General features: G+C 41.8%; 1 protein-coding gene across 2 annotated transcripts in view; it reads right to left on the bottom strand.

Moving 5' to 3' along the window:
• Positions 1–13,949, bottom strand: part of bach2b (BTB and CNC homology 1, basic leucine zipper transcription factor 2b) — a 145,528-nt gene that overhangs the window by 120,319 nt on the left and 11,260 nt on the right. The gene's annotated exons all lie outside the window — the stretch shown is intronic.

The following is a 13,949-nucleotide window of genomic DNA, read 5'->3' as shown; positions in this document are numbered from 1 at the left end:
AGAAAGCATGAGGCATGTTTCACATGAAGCGAGCTTCCTGTTGAATGATGATCTGCCTCACACTGTCTTCGTCTAACCTCCCGACACGTCCGAGCTGTCTCTGCTGAACGTGACAAAGACACGCATCACATGCACAACATGCGGCCTGTTTGACACCTGTTGCACTCAAAGTCGTCAGCTGATAATCAATCACCTTGAAACTAGGCTCCAGCTGATCCAAAATGCAGCAGCGTGAGTGCTGATAGGAATCAGCAGGAGAGACCACGTCTCTCCAGTGTTAGCGTCGCTCCATTGGCTCCCCGTAAAATTTTGAATCCAATTTAAAATTTGCGTATAAAGCCCAAAACGGCTTAGCTCCGCATTATTTGCAAGACCTGATAGTGCCTTATGTTCCTGGCAGAGCTCTCCGTTCTCGGAGTGCAGGTTTACTCGTAGTTCCTAGAGTATCCAAATGTAGATTTGGAGGGCGGGCGTTCTGCTATCAGGCACCACTACTATGGAACCAACTTCCAATCTGGGTTAAGGGGGCTGACACCACCTCCACCTTTAAAACTAAACTTAAAACCTTTCTGTTTAGTAAAGCCTATAGTTAGTGTTTAGTAAACCTCTAGCTGGTGTTGGTAAATCTCTAGGTAGTGTAAACTCTAGTGTGTTAGAGTCAGTAGTCATAGTTGCAGCTATAGAACAAGACTATAATAGTTAGTCTCAAATATAGCTTGTTGGTAGATATGCTGCTATAGGCTTATGCTGCAGGGGGGCACCGACATGATCCGCTGGGCGGTGCCTCTCACCCTTCTTCTCCTCTCCTCTTCCCTTCCTCTCTTCTCCTTTTCCATTTTTATTTATTATAAGTATCTCGTAGCTATCATTTTTGTCCATCGTTCCTGTAGTTTCTTGTGCTCACCCCCTTTTTTTCTCTTTTGTGCATGTTTGCAGGCCGGAGCTCTGGTCATCCCGGTGCTGCTCCACCTGCCTACGTGGATGTCTGCTGTGTGCTGCTGATGTCCTCGACCCCCCACCAGTCTGGCCTTCCCCCCTTATGATCCAGGTCCTGGTCCAGGTTTCTTTCCTCCTAAAGGGGAGTTTTTCTTGCCACTATTTGGCTTAAGGCTTTTCTCCCACTAGGGGAGTTTTTACCTGCCATTGTTTATGTAATAATTGCTCGGGGGTCATGTTCTGGGTCTCTGGAAAGCGCCAAGAGACAAATAAAATTGAATTGAATTGAATGTGAAAACGGGCTTTTGAAAATGTTTCTGCAATAGTTGCCCCCCAACGTTCTCGCCAAATCCTGCTGATGAAAACACGCCACAACGCTCTTACGGTCCCGGCCATCACACTCACACTAAGCAGCACTTGCTAAGCACGATGAGAAGCAATTTGCTTCCTTTCCCTGCAGACAGAATCCCAGAGTGAGATGAAAGGCGCGCTGGGCTACTGTAATCCATCTAAATGGCCGGCTGCCCCGGCCTTTCATGCAGCCACCACTGATCTCCACTCTCACCACTTTCCCTCTCTTCCCTTTGTTTCCTCTGCTTATCTTCCTCTTTGCCTTTTGTAGGAAAGCCCTTACAGGACTTTAGACGTCTGCAACGATGCTTCCTAGAGCTGACATTTTATTGGCAGTGAACGATAAAAGTGGAGGCTCCCACTTTTACCTCTCAGGTTAACCGCCCTAGTATTAGACAGCAGAAACTCCCAATAGATCAATATAACTAAAGCTCATAAGGGATTATACATTCATGTAAAATATAAAATATATTGTTTTATCAAATATTTGCTCACATTGTAAATAAACTTAGCCAGAAAACGTCTTAAACTATTGAAACTGCAACTGAAAGCTACTTTTATTATCAGCAAACTTAAAAGATCTTAGCAATTAATATGTGAGAGAATAGTATTAGATCTTAAAGATATTCAGCACAGAATAATGTCAAATAAAATGTAAAAAAAAAAGACTTATTACCCAGTTTAATGACTTTAGCAGCATTCAGTTAATAGTTTTCTTTATCAATTATTTTGTTTTAAGGCGTCCACACATTTACATTCAAAAAGACGACTAAAAAAGATACTGATAAATAAGATAAATAAAAAATATTTGGATATATTTCTGAACATTGTGAACATATAAACAGAACTTGTAATACTGGCTTAAACCACTCTTAACCTGGAGTAGCTGATGACACCACAACCATCAGTGGACCGTTATGATACCCAAGTGATTAGGTCACCGCCTCTGTGAAGGACTTTTACTTTAGAAATGACTTTATCATGGAACAAGACAAAACATAGAGCAGATGCAAACTAAGACAGTAAAATAAAAAAGCTCAGTGCAGATAATCAGCAAGTAACGCTGACAAGTGCCTGACAGCAGGGAACCCATCTCTGAGATGAGATGGGTTCCCTGATAAAGTCTTACAAGAATGAAAAACGCGAGGCTATAAGATGTGAACATCCGTCATTTCACCCCCATGAACCTGCTCTGTCATATCCTCCGCTTCCACTGGAGCACCTTCTCACCACTAACCAGGAACTAACACCAACGTTTTTATCATGCAATTAATTCACCTAATTGACCTTCAGCCTAAAGTATATTGTCAAAACAACACAATTACATTTGGGTGTCAGTGTAAGCATTGGCTGGATCATGTACGTATTATTATTATTATTATTAGGGCCCGAGCACTGACAGTGCGAAGGCCCTTTTGTGTAGGACTCGTTTTTATTTTTCCGACGAAATGAGGGCCTTTTTGCCCCCCTAAACGTGCCCCAAAAGTCACCAAATTTTGCACGCAAGCCAGGCCTGGCAAAAAATTTGATATTTAATGGTTTGCATTAATGGGCGTGGCCTAATGGCTCAACAGCGCCCCCTAGAAAACTTTGTGCCTCAAGCCCCACAATACGGTTTGACGTACATGCACGAAAATCAGTACACAGCTGTATCATGCCATAACTTAAAGAAAAGTCTCTTGGCGCCATGGCCGAAACCAAACAGGAAATTGGCCATTTTGAATTAATCATGTAATTTTGGCGCAATTTATGCCATTTCTTCGGCCGTTAATGCGGCCCGAACTGTAACGTGCACCCAGGTGTGTTATACATCAAAATGTGTGTCTCCATCCTGCAACGATGCACATTACTTTTCTCAGTCAAAAGCGTTTCCGTGGCGACGATAGACGCCAAGAAGCGCGCCCACCCTTCATCTGATTGGTACATATTTGATAGCTCCTACTTTCTGCCATAGCTTTTGAATAGTTTGACATAAAGACTCGTGGGTGGTGTCATCGGACTCGGTTTAGACTCCTTCACCTTAATTGGTGCAAATTAGCCCCGCCCCTTCTTCTGATTGGTCGATATTTGATAGTTCCTATTTTCTGCCATAACTTTTGAATGGTTTGACATAGAGAGTCGTGGATGGTGCCATCGGACATGGTTTTGAGTCCTTGACCATAATTGGTGAAAATTGCACGCCCGAGGGCCCGTTCATCGCTGCTTGCAGCTTTAATTATTGTTATTATTATTAATAATAAAAGTATTCATATTATTAGTACTAGTAGTAGTAGTATTGTTAGTATTAGTACTATTATTAATATTATTTATGAACCTATTTGCACACTTCTAGCATGCGTGAAGGCACATATGGGTCACACCCAGTGACTTCAGCACTTTGGGAAAAGATGCAGATGTGTTACATCTCATTGTTTTCTGAAGTCTAATCAAATGATGTCCCCTAAAAGTTGAAGAGAAAGCACAATGTGCTGGTGGAACCTTTATTAATTTGTTGAACCTATATGTTGAATTGATATATTTATTTATATACCGGATGCACAGAGAGACCAGAACTCTGGCTGGCATGGCGGACATGAGCTTCAAACATGTCTGGTGGGAACAAACTTCGTTCCTTTGGCTTTGAGAGTTGCGCTCACTTAAAAAAGTTACAAGGTGAATCCATCAGGAACCTGTTTGACTGAAATACATAAATATTACTCCCCAACAGGAAGGACCTTTTTTACATGGATTAAACCCAGCATATAGATTTCCATGTTTTCCATTTCATCTGTGTGCAGCGAATGGAAAACCCACCGGGGTAAACGTCATGCTCCGAGTTTTATGCCTTTTCCTCCACCACATCCATCTCGCTGTATAATTCATTTCCCTGTTTTTCCTGTCTTTTCTCTGCGATGATTAGAAGAAGAGGAAAAACAAGGGGTATAGCAGCCAGAGTGGGCTGACGCACACGCCGCTCAGACGGGATCTGCAGCCCATGGCCGCCCGCTGTGAAATGGTAAAAAGCCACCGGTAGCAAATCCTTCTGATCTTGTTGTAAGCTTACGGCTTTACAGAGCAGCGCTGGTGCTGCTCTGGTGCAGGAAGTGGGCTCATTACAGCTCGTCCACGCCCACAGCCTCCCCATCCCCTCCCACCGCTACACCAGCTCCTCCTAACCACCTGTGCTGGTCTCACAGGATGCCCCCCCTCCCCAACCGTCCCCCCGTCATTTACAGCTGCACTTCTTCATCAAACCGCACTTCAACATGTTTTGTTGTTTGACACTTTGCTGCTTCATAAACAACTGTTCACTCTGTTTCTGGGAAGATGTTCCCCCTGAATTATTCTTAAAGTATACATATATTTAAAAAAAAAAAGTATAAAACGCATTTCTGATTGAGTCTGAAATTCATCTCAATGTGATACAAGTTTTAAAAAAGTCAGAAAAGAGGGGATGGTATGAAAGTGTGATTATATATGGAAGAGTATTAGGGCCAGGCAGGATAAAAAAAAAAATATTTTAGAGGGGGAAGATTTTTTTTTCATTATGAACTTCGAGAAAAAAGTCGAAATGTCGAGAAAAAAGTTGAAATCTCGAGATTAATGTTGAAGTACAATTTAGACTTTATTCACGAAATTGTATTTCAACTTTATTCTCGAAATTTCGACTTTATTCTTGAAATTGTACTTCAACATTAATCTCAACATTTCAACTTTTTTCTCGAAATTTCGACTTTATCGACGAAATGTCGACTTTATTCTTGAAATTGTACTTCAACATTAATCTCAACATTTCAACTTTTTTCTCGAAATTTCAACTTTTTTCTGGAAGTGCACAATAAAAAAAAATCGTCCCCTCTCAAATATTTTTTCTACTGCCTGGCCCTAATACTCTTTCATACATTACAACATTTATTTGAATTTCTATTTCTTTCACGTAATTAAATTATCTTTTAGCTCAAAAACTATTAAAGGCTGAATCAACTTTGTCAGCAAATGCATATAACAAATTCAAAAAGGAAAAATGATAAAGGATGTCCATATTTCTCTTTCCACGGTACAATAAATCATTAAACGTAATCAACATCATTTTCACCATGAAACGACTGGAGGAACCAGGATGAATTTCACTGCGTCCAGGACAAAGACATCTCTCTGGACCAGTAACTTCAGCGTTAGCTGACATAACCACACGGACCAGGGCTTGTTCTGACTAACCTTTAACAAGCTCTACATAACGTGACAAATTCATCTTAAAACTGGTGTGATGGCAGCATTAAAGCATTACCGAACCCCGTGGTTTTCAACATGCACAGCTGCCAAGGCCTAATCTTTTCCAGAGACATCCACGCATCCAGCGAGCTGCCTGAAAACATGACCTGGTCACTCTGGAAACACGTGATAACTACGAAACAAACGGAAAACCCACCAGTAACCTTGTGCTTTTTGCACGCCTTAAGATGTCTTTGTAGGTACACTGTTAAACTTCACAGCTACAATGGCTTTACAGTGTTATGGAAAGTATGACAAGATTACAGAGCAAGCTACAAGCTTCACCTTTCCTCATCATTTTTTGGGTGGAAAAAAAACAAGAGAATTCATACTATCTTCAAAGAAAAGGAGTCAATTTAAATTGCGGTTGCGGTCGGAGCAGCAGAGTCTTGTGTGTAAAAGTCAGGTCAGGTTCAAAACCGTGACGCTGTCATGACGATGAAAACATGAACCATTGTTGGCTCTGATGTTTGAGCTCACAGAATAAGTAAAAAGGTATTCTTCCCTGCAAGAAATCTGTTTCAAAACGACTGCCCCAAACAGTGACGATCATGAATTCGTGAAAGGAGACGTTGCAAGTGGTTGACGAGGGGAACGGAAATGGAGAACAGTGACTACGTTTCCAGGCAGTCAAAATTGGGGTTAAGGTCAATATTCCGGTTACTGAAACATTGGGAATAATCGGTTTCCATGCGTGAGCAAACAGGGTTATCCCTGTTTACATGGTGATTAATCATTTGGGATATTTGGATCAAACCAGCGACGCACGGAGAACATCATGACACAATTCCCGTCATTTCTGCTTCTTCTTCCTGTATCCAAATCCAAAACAACAACAATAACAGCAGCACGGTGGATAATGAACAGCCCAGTAGAAGTCGCCTTCTTTTGCGCTTTGGTGCTGGTACTGACCCACCACTTCGCGCAACTTTTCTCTCTCCTTCTTGTAAATCTTCTATCCCGGTACTTTCTACCGTCTACAAATGCAGAAATGTTCATATCCTTCATTACATTTATGAAGTGATTAGTCTCCTCCTGGTCTTGTGTTTCTCCGTGTTTATAAGAACTTCCTGGACTCAAAAGACCACGATTCGTTGCGAAAAGAACATGCGCAGAAAACAAATTCATGTTCCTTTTGATATTCGGGTTTTTAAAAACCGGAATACGAGCAAATTCCGGTTATTCAAAGGGGTTATTGGTGTTTACATGGCCGGGCGTAACCGGGTTATTGCTAATATTCCGGTTAGAAAAGGGTTATTGATGCATGGAAACATAGTCCTGAGTTGAGCGTCAGGTCCACTCATCATCCCTACATGGGAAATTCAGAAAGAGGTTCAAATCGCTGAGCGCCCTAAATCATCTGGCATTAAGAAAAGCTTGCTTAATACTTTCTACTCCAAACATCACCTGCTAATGTCAGACCTCGGTGTTAACAAGCCTCATACACTCAGCGGGAGTGTTTAGTTTTGCACAAGTTGCACAAATAAACCCATGAAGTTAGGAATGGTGCAGCTGCTGATTCCTCCGAGTTCAGGCCCATCGCTGAGCAGTGCTGGCAGACGGACAAGGCCCGGCCACTGGGGTCCTCCTCCCCCCCTCCCCCTCCCTCTCCCGCAACAATGATCTCACTGCAGAGAAAAGGATTCTGCTGATTGTCTTAGAATAAAGTCGTAATATTATGAGAATAAAGTCGTAATATTATGAGAATAAAGTCGTAATATTATGAGAAGTAGTAAAATTCCGAGAATAAAGTTGTAACATTACGAGAATAAAGTCGTAATATTATGAAAATAAAGTGGTAATCTAACAGGAAGAGCTTCTTCTACCTGTGTTAAAATGAGGAATATTGAGCATCTTACGAAGTTATATTTATATATTTATAATATATTACGACTTTATTCTCAAAATATTACGACTTTATTCTTGTAATATTACGACTTTATTCTCGTAATTTTTTTGTCTTAGTTTGGCCCTAATACTCCGTCGTACTTTTCCCCCCATCAACTTGCAGGACAGAAACAAAACTAAACCCGGCAGGAAACATGCAGCCCTCCAGTGAGACCAGAACCAGCTTGGTTCAGCTCCTCAGTAGTAATGCCACAGTAATAAAACATAACTTTGGCCACACAACATATCATAGAGACCAAATTATAACCCCCCCCTCCAGACTACAACTCACTTTCAGTCAATATTTATACAGGTAGACTCCCGTGACTTGGTTCAAAACTCTATTTCAGTGTGGTATTTTATCACACCATCAGTAAACTGACATATTTATCCAATTGTACACCAACAGCTCAGGAAGAGGAAGAAAGCAGTCATGATTGCACTGACAAGCTTTTTACTGTTTCATTGTTTGTTCTGTGATGTCAGCGTGCAGAACAAAAGGGTTCCACATGGAAGAATACAACGCTCAGCAGAGCCTCTCCCGCTGTGCATGAGCAGAGAAAAAGACGCTCAATCTGACACCTTTATATTTAGAAACACAAATCAACAAATAATAAACTCTGCTGTCACATGTGAAGAGGATGTTTGACGAGTTTGGCTGAAACAGGACAAAACTTTCTGACTGATAAAAGAGCAGGCAGGTTTAGAGTTAAACGGTTTATGACTCATCGTCATCATATAAACACGCTATATATATATATATATATATATATATATATATATATATATATATATATATATATACACACACGACTGCTTCAGTGGGTAAAATCAACTGAACTAAGTTTATCCTACTTAAGTTCGTACAACTTAAAAGCTTCAAACTGTTCCAATGTCTTGTTTTGTTTTGTCTGGTTTTTGCTAATTTACTGTATTACTTTAGCTTCTAAAGTAATAATAATAATTCTAATTACCTATACGAATGTAATGTTTACAGTTTACAGGAACAACATTCTGAATAAAACAAAAGCAGTTTTCACCCCCCCCAAAAAAACAAAAATAACACACAAACTCACATCAACTCCAAGAACTTTTGACCATTTCTATCCTTCAACATTAAGTCCCCTCTCCTCAAATCCCCACCTTTTCATGGTGGGGTCTCCTGCAGTGGTCCTGGGGGCATCCTTACCAAGTAAGTCTATTAAAGGAGACCTATTATGGCATTTGATGTCTATTTTAAACAGGCCTTGAACGTCTTAAAACAAGCTTTTGATTGTTTTTTCTATATAAATTAGAAATTCAGCCTCTGAGCCATGTCTTTATCTTCCCATTCTCTAACCTCATTATCTATGAGGGATTCTGAGTGGGCGGGGCCGGCGGAGTTAAGCCTGAATTATGGTTCTGTGTTAAATCGATGCAGACCCTACGGCGTAGGCTCTGCGTTGGTGTAACGCGGAACCATAAATCAGCCTTTACACCGTGTCATGCGATGCGAGCGAGCGTCAGCGACAAAATCAATTCCATTGCTTTATTTTCTATCGGACTGTCCTAACTGGCCGCAGCGACGCAGCACGACGCGACGTGCCGTTTTGAGCTGAACATTTGTCGGACGCCCTGCTTCTATTTTCTTCCTGTCGCTCGCGTTGAAAGCCGGTTGAAAGTGCTGTAGGAAACGGTCACGGATGAGGAACGGCTGATCCAGTTAGTTGAAATGAGAAGTTACCTCTATGATTCCTCCTCATTTCACTACAAAAACCTCAATAAAGTGGCAGCTGCTGGAGGGAGATGGACAGAGAGCATCTGATGTCACGCAGTGCGACACGATAGTCGGACGCTCACATGCAGTTACACGGTTTTATAGTTGTGGGTGTGGTTTGCATTTTGGTTACGTAACGAAAGGGAGCAGAATCTGAACGGCTCATAGATCCACATGACACTGGACGGCTCATCCGGGCGGCTGTACAGACACTGCAGAATTTGGTTGCTTTCCTCCTTCTCTGAGTCGGCAGGCTGAGGGGAGACCACTTTATATATGTTAAAGCAAGAGAAAACCTGTTTTTCATAATAGGTCCCCTTTAAGTTTATGTGGGTTAAAAATACCTATGCATAGAATATCTCCTCTGGATTTATGGTGACAGGACCCCAGCCTGGATCTGGCTGGCCGGGCCTTCACGCTCCAGACAGGCTAAGAATGGCTTTACCACCTGAAGGAGGGCCCACACAGGCTGGGGTGGGACGTTTTGGGTGGCAGCTAAAAGCATGGGCCTTGATGTGGGGGACCCAGTCTGGGATTCAGTCCCTATTCAAACAGAGTCAAGTTTGATCAGCATTGCCAGAAGCTACAGTAGATTTTTTCCAGGCTGTTTATTGGTTAACCTTTGTTCCTACCCTCTCTCATGGTCGTGGATTTTGGGTAGTGTCCAAAACAAGGAGAATAGAAGTGAACTAATGATTTTCTGTCACAATCACGTGGTGGGGTTGCCTTGTCTTGAGTCTTTTTTGGCTTGTCAGTATTTCTCCTCTTGTTTCAGGTCACTTGCCCCTCCTCATGTGTCACCGGTCTGATTGTCTTCCTTGATTCCCGATTGTGTTCACCTGCTCCTCATTACCCTCATGTGTTCAAATCGTCTGCGTCTCCCCTGGTGTTGTGCCAGTGTGTTCGTCTTGGTTCATGTACGTTCACCCCAGCCGTCTTCACAGTTTTGGATCACAGTCATTGCCATAGTTCTTATCGGTTTCCTCCAAGTGAGAGATTTTTGGTTGTAAGTTTTATATCTTAGGTGACTTTTCTAGTTAATGTTTGCACAGCCTTTTGTTTCCTCCGTGTGGAGTGATTTTGATTTTTTGGTATTGATTAACCCTGCTTCTTGGTGAAGAAGCACCTTATAGATAATGTTTCATAGCCTGCTTTTTTCTCTGCCTTGGAATTACTATTAAAGACTCTGATACCCTGCATCTGTGTCCTGTGTATAAGCCTGGTCATGGCATTTTCCTGTGTCGGGTTGCTGGACTCTCCTTTAAGCCGGGCAGACACTGTGCGATTATCGGCACGTTTTGAACTGATTTTCCAGTCGTGCGACTATTTTTTGGATCGGGCTGGATTTCGACCCAATCGTTGGTCGTGCCTCGTGCAGTGTACGTGGGGTAACGACGAGATATTAACACCTCACGACGAGCTCCCGATCATAAATCGTGTGCTCGCAAGAAAATCAAGCGTGTTTGAAATCCTGGTCGCTCCTCGTGAAGGAATCACAGTTGAAGCAGCTACGACCCGATTGGACTCATCCTTTCACAGAGAGAATGCACAATCTCTGATATCACGTCAAAAACTATTATTTGTAGTTTAAAGTGTTGCAAATTCACATTACAAATCATGTTTTAATAGCAGAAAAAAAAGACCGCATTTCCCACGTCTGCCCAGCCAATTCCTTGTCCAATCACGGTGTTGTGTAATCTTTTTTCATTTATCGCCACACAGAATGGCACAAATTGCTAGAGGCTGATTTATGGTTCCACGTTACACCAACGCAGAGCCTACGGCGTAGGGTACGCGGCGACCCACACCGTACGGTTACGCCGTCGATTTAAAGTGGAACCATAATTCAGGTTTAAGGCAGCACGTTTGTTTTTGCTGAGCACCTTTGGTGTCTCCCACTTCGGGGTTCCTCCTCTTCCACTTCTTTTTGACATTGCAGTTTCAGTAACAGAACTCCGACGTGAGGATTATGATCGTATAGTGTGAGCAGACGGAGCATCAGAGCATCGGGTCGTACAGTGTGAGAACATAAATCGTGGGCTGTGAACCTTTGAACTCAGGGATCTAGTCGTGCAGTGTGAGATGGAGCTGAATCAAACCATTTAAAATATCGCACAGTGTATGCCCAGCTTTAGGCTACTGACTCCGTTACCCAAATCCAGACAAGCAGAAGTTAATAGATGGACAGATGAAGGCGTGGGACATTGAGAGCAAAAAATTATATAACCAGTTTCAGCCTCTGAAATGTCGAAACTTCTCTATTATGCAGAACAAAACCATTTTTATACACCGACCGACCTTTACTAAACAAAACTCAACATGAGCACCGTAAAAGGCCAAGAAAAATGACATTCACTGATGGTTTGACATATTGTTCCAATTCAGCAGCTGGTCCACACCGTGATGACGGGGGCCAGTGGTGTTGGCGTCCCTCCTACACTCAGAGCTCAGACTCCCCGGTGCTGAGAGATGGACGTGTCCAGGTCTGTGCTCGGTGCCGTTTGTTTTGAGGAGTGAGTTGAATTCACAACAAAAGTCATCTGAAGGAACATTACACAGAAAAGAAACTACCGGTATTTGAATACGGTCCGACTCCAGTTATATTCCAGATTAACACAATTTGTTACAGCCTATTTATATCCATTCCAATTGAATCTACATTTAAAATTCATAAAATGCCAATTCCTTCAAATTATTGAATGATCTGAGCAAAATTTACACAAGAGCTTTAAATTAAGGTTAATGAACTTAGCTGGCAATCAGGGTGTCTACCTAAACAACAGAAAAACCGAGGGAAGACAGGAGACACAGTGGATGATGTGTGTTTGTTTTTGTTTTTTTAAATGGCAGAAGAGCTGCAAGCGGTATATGAATGAATTAATATGTGAATGACTGTGCCGAGCAGGTCAGTCACATAGCAACGGCGTGCATTGGCTTGACATGAACAGGACTCTACACCGTAAGAGCTGCACCACTCTCATCTTCAGGCATAAAACTTCATATTTCATGAGTTCTTGTGTATTCATGACCTTAGAACAAGCAAATTATATCATAATATCCAAAATACAGATGTTTCCCCGTCCTATTCTCTGTACGGCAACACTTCTTTTGTAGGGTCAGAGGACATATTCAACTCTAAACAGGAGCTTTCACAAACAGAATGTGTGTTTTTGTTGGTTTCTTTTACCTCCCCACTCACACAAGGAAAAGATGAAACTCTCACCAGCAGGAGCCAGCTGGGATTCCAACTACAGACCTTCTTACTGTCTCTTTTAAAGACTTACATACAGTATTTCTAAAATTTACAGTGGATACGATGTCCACGCTGGTTCACGTGAGTGGCATTTATCTTTTTAAATAAAGCCTGAAATGTGGAAAACTTCAGCTTCAATGAAGCAGAGAAGAATTGATCCCCATCACATTCATTAATAAATAATGTTTCAACGTCATTAAAAGGTTAGGATTTGGGCTTCTCTCTTGAGGAACACCTGTAGTTAGCAGCTGTGTTGGAATATTATATTAAAAGCCGTGATATATATCTACACTTTTGACACAATAATAGAAGTTCAAATCTGTTTTCCATTAAATATCTCATCAGTGTCGTTAGAAGAATGCAGCGCTGAAGCTCATTCCTGAGCCGGGGAACTAACCCAGCGTCGTAATGCACACATCTCTGCAACAGATGTCCAGGTGGAAGTGATCTTAGGGGTGTCAAATTAGCGCCTTAATTGCGATTCATTAATTACAGGCATATATGTTTTTGAATCGCTTAATCTAGTTTTTAATCTCTAACTTTACATTTTCTGTTTGCGAGTTGCCTTTACACTAGTGATGGATAAGCCCTGAATGCAGGCATTGTGACGTAGAATTGTCAAATTGGTTTGATTCACCGCATGAATCGGCACAGATTACTTTTGTAATCCTGTATTTGACCCAGTCTTTGTACGTTTGCCATTGTAAGAATGAGATGTACTTGCTGTACTCTACTGCCCTTACTTTTTAACAACTTGTGCTTTTTATTATTTTACCTCTTTTCTTATCGTTTTATTTCATTGTATTTGTTATTTACTGTTTAATTGTGTCTTGCCGCTTTTAATGTTGATGTAAAGCACTTGGAATTACCTTGTTGAATTGTGCAATACAAATAAATTTGCCTTGCCTTGCCTTTATTATGAAATCTGTGTTTGTGCGGTGGGCTTGTTGTAGGTGGAAATTAACGGTTTCTAGTTAAAATGTTTCATTTTTAGTCAAAAAATCATCTCATTACACTTAAAAAAAGACTAATTACCAGAAAAATAACTTGTGATTTGAAAATTTTCACCTGTTTCAAGTAAATTTTCACTTGAAATAAGTAGAAAAATCTGCCAGTGGGACAAGATTTATCTTCTCATTACAAGTGTCACGGCTCAGACAGGACAGAGAACCCACATGCACAACACCAGGCAGAATCAGAGTCCAAGAGGCTTTATTCGGGTCCAAGGCAGGCAGGGGTCAAAACCGGGCAGACAGGCAGATCAGGCAAACAAGTCCAAGGGGACAGGCAAAAATCAAAAACCGAGAGTCATACCGGGAGTCATGCAGGGTTACAGGCAGGCAGGCAGGAACAGGACAGAAATCAGGAAGGCTGGAAAGCGGAGCAAAAGCACACGACAATCTGGCAACAGGTATGAGGGAATGGGCAGGTTTAAGAAGGGGAAACTGATGAGGGAAACCAGGTGTGGAGCTGGGCCAGGGAAGCACAGGTGAAGGGAATGAGTGGATCTCTGGC

The sequence above is a fragment of the Cololabis saira genome, chromosome 18 (assembly GCF_033807715.1).
Source record: "Cololabis saira isolate AMF1-May2022 chromosome 18, fColSai1.1, whole genome shotgun sequence".
Lineage (NCBI taxonomy): Eukaryota > Metazoa > Chordata > Actinopteri > Beloniformes > Belonidae > Cololabis > Cololabis saira.
Note: the sequence above shows the minus strand (reverse complement) of the source record. Positions and strands in the feature narration are given on the sequence as shown.